This window comes from Camelus dromedarius, chromosome 11 (assembly GCF_036321535.1).
Source record: "Camelus dromedarius isolate mCamDro1 chromosome 11, mCamDro1.pat, whole genome shotgun sequence".
Classification (NCBI taxonomy): Eukaryota; Metazoa; Chordata; class Mammalia; order Artiodactyla; family Camelidae; genus Camelus; species Camelus dromedarius.
Window position 1 is genome coordinate 33,522,023 of NC_087446.1, and position 3,372 is coordinate 33,525,394.

Genomic DNA, 3,372 nt, shown 5'->3' on the forward strand with positions numbered 1-3,372 from the left:
GTCTCGTCCTATTTTGCTTAAGGCTCATATATGATCATTTCCATTGACCTATTCAAACAGGGTTGCTTTTATCTTATACAAAGCAGTACTTAGTGGAAAACTTCTTTCCCCGGCTTTGTATTTTTATCTAGAGAGACCATCGCAAGAGTAACAATTCTGGCTTCTTGCCCATCCCCTTACTCACTCCTCCACAGAAGAGGAGGAATGACTTACCTAACTGATGAACGGTAATAGGAACAGCTGTAAAGTAGGCTGAGTGGGGCAGACTCCGAGTAAATGTAGTTGGGAATGAGGTATTAGTGAACCCGTTAGGCTCTGAGACTTCAGGAGTGTTCTCCAACCTCAGCTCTGCAATAATCAATCTAGTGAGATCTATTGGACCCATGTGCCAATCTCAACTGGTTCTAAAATTTGGACAGGGCAAAGAAAGGCATTTTATTTTAATTTTCACTCGATTGTAGATTCATTACTCAGAGAGCAGATTCTGAGACAGAGGTCAGCATGCAGGAAGTTGCTTGGAGAATCAGAATCAGAATCAACGTCTGTGGAATAAGGGAAAGAAGCAGGACTGCAAGAGAAGAGGTTAGTCTAAGATGCCTCACAGGGCTGCCAGATTTAGCAAATAAACAGGCAGGAGCCCAGTTAAATTTGAATTTCAGAAAAACAGCAAAAAAAAATTTTAGCAGCAGTTTGTTCATGCAATATTTGGGATATACTGATTCTAAAAAAATTATTTGTTGTTTACCAAAAAATTCAAATTTACCTGGACATACTGTATTTATTTTATCTGGTAACCCTAAAGCTTCAGCCACCCGGCAGGGAGCTCTGGAGCTGAGAGAGCCCTTTCAACCTGTCCTGAGTTGGGCAAGGGTGCTGGGATGTTAGAGCCCCACACAGCTTAGTCTTTGCATGCAGCTGCTCCTGGGAAGGAGGCAGAACCTTGGGCAAAGTGGTTCTCTTCAGCCATGGGCAATTCCCGGAAAGGACTGGCAGCTAGAGAGTGTCAGCCAACTATAATCCCAACAGCTGGAGTGATACGTCCTTTAGTCCTGGAGTGGGGATCTGGGTGGTGCAATACAGCTTCCATGCCTTACCTCTCTCTCCCCACAAAATCCTCTAACAATTCTGCATTATTTATTTAGCCCCGTCAGTGTTTTCAGCAATGTGCTGGGTCCTAGAGGCTCTTCTGCTCTTGTTGAAAACTGTCAGTTGATGAAGAGAGAGAAGCCGGTCTAAATGTTTGGTGAACGAGTTGTCAATTTTTCACATTGAGATTCTCATACTTTTTCCCTTGGTCTTTTGAGATGAGTGGACCCTGTTACAGTTTTTCCTTCAAAAAATATTTTTTGACGACACATTTAATTCTATTCCCATCCCAAATTAAAAATTTAGAATAAGCTAGGGAAAAAAGATACTTCCTTAATTTGAAAATGGGTATCCACCAAAAACCTAAAATGTCTTGTTCTTTTTTTTATTTGACTCTTTTTTAAATTTAACTCTATATTATAGAAAATGTCAAACATACACAAATAAAGGGAAAATAGATTAATAAGCTCCATATATCTACCACTCATCTTCAATAATTATCGAAATTTGCCAATTTCCAAATATCATTCTGAAAAATAAAATATTAGACCCCTGTCTCCATAAACGTCAGGAACAATACATAATGAAGCCTACTTTTATGGTCAATAATTTTGTCCTAGAGTTACTAGTCAATACAAAAAGATCAGGAAAAATAAAGAAGTATGACTATTGGCAAGGTAGACATACACCTAAAAAATCCAAGGCAATCACAAAATACCTATATGGACTAACGAAATTTTTCAGAAATGTAGAAACAAGATTAACATACAAGAATCTACAGCTTTTCTATAATCAGAAAAAAACTAATTTGAAAATGTGATAGAAAAGAAAGCCAAATTCAATTCCAACAAAACCTTGAATTACCTAGGAAAAAACTTAAAAGTAGGAAATTTATTGAAGATAATCATACAATTTTAATAAAGGCCATAAAAGATATTCTTAGATTAAGAGGTTCAATATTACACGGATATTAATTATCCCCAAATTAAATTTAAAATGTGATGCAATTTTAATCAAAATTCCAACAGAATATTTTATAGAATTGGCAGGCTAATTTTAAAATTCATCTGTGTGATGTGCCAAAAAAAGTTAACAATTTTTAGAAAAAAAGAAAGAAAAAGAACTTATTTTACCAGATTTCAAAATGCATTATAAAAATCACAGTTGAAATATTTATACAACATTGTAAACTGACTATAACTCAATTTAAAAAAATAATAAATTTTTTAAAAATTTGGTATTGTGAAAAATACACAATGATCTTAGTATGTGATAAATGAGGTATTTAAAATCAGACAGGAACTGACAGACTAACAACCATGTTGGGACAAGGAGCTATCCATTTGAAAAAGAGTAAAATTAAATGTCTTCCTCACATTATACTTAAAAATAAATCTCAGTTGTATTTAAAAATGTAAATTTTTAAAGGATAAAAGAAAAAATGGGAAAATATATTTCTAATCTTGTTGGGAGAAGCTATCTTGACAAAACATAAAACCCAAGTACATTATGTGTATGGCAGAACACATAAAAACAAAGTCAAAAAGCCAGTAAATTATGACAAAAAATATTTGCAACTAATGTAATGTAATTTTATTTTTTTCTTTTGCATCCTTTTTTAACTTTTTTTAATGAGTTATAGTCATTTTACAATGTTGTGTCAAATTCCAGTGTAGAACACAATTTTTCAGTTATACATGAACATACATATATTCATTATCACTTTTTTTTCGCTGTAAGCTACCACAAGATCTTGTATATATTGATGTAATGTGATTTTACATCTCATTTTATTTTACTTTGTATACATATATAACTCAGTTTATCTGAATTATCTAAATATAGATAAATATTTTAAATATATATATATATTCATACAAAGAACCTATCAATCAGTTAAAAAAAAAACCAATAGTTGAGGTTTATCCCTGGGAGGCTTTTCCTGTAGACCCACATTGTTGGAAATGCCTCACAGGGTAACTGTGTGGTTTTGCTTCACTCACAGAACTATTTGTGAGATCTTTGGAAAAGAACTAACTACAAGACAGAGCTGCTAAAAGTATGAAAGACCTGTTAGTTATTTTTTTTTTACCTTAGGTATTGGCATATCCCACAGTCTGTACTGTTCTTGGGTGTGATAGCTTTGGAGGGAATGTGATTTGAACTCATTCAGGTTTAGACGGTGTCTGAAATTGGAAACCAGGCAAAACCATCTACTCTGACCTTAAAAGTGGCCCTAAAGTAAATTAATTGCAGAAATTAGATTCTAGGTGGGGAAATGTTTGA

At 34.0% G+C, this 3,372-nt stretch overlaps 1 non-coding gene across 1 annotated transcript; it reads left to right on the forward strand.

The window, feature by feature from the left end:
* The first annotated feature begins 3,000 nt into the window (after positions 1-3,000).
* LOC116156641 (small nucleolar RNA SNORA18) lies at positions 3,001-3,136 on the forward strand. Its single transcript, XR_004140484.1, has one exon. It is a non-coding gene; the product is annotated as a small nucleolar RNA SNORA18 (small nucleolar RNA).
* The last annotated feature ends 236 nt before the right edge of the window (positions 3,137-3,372 follow it).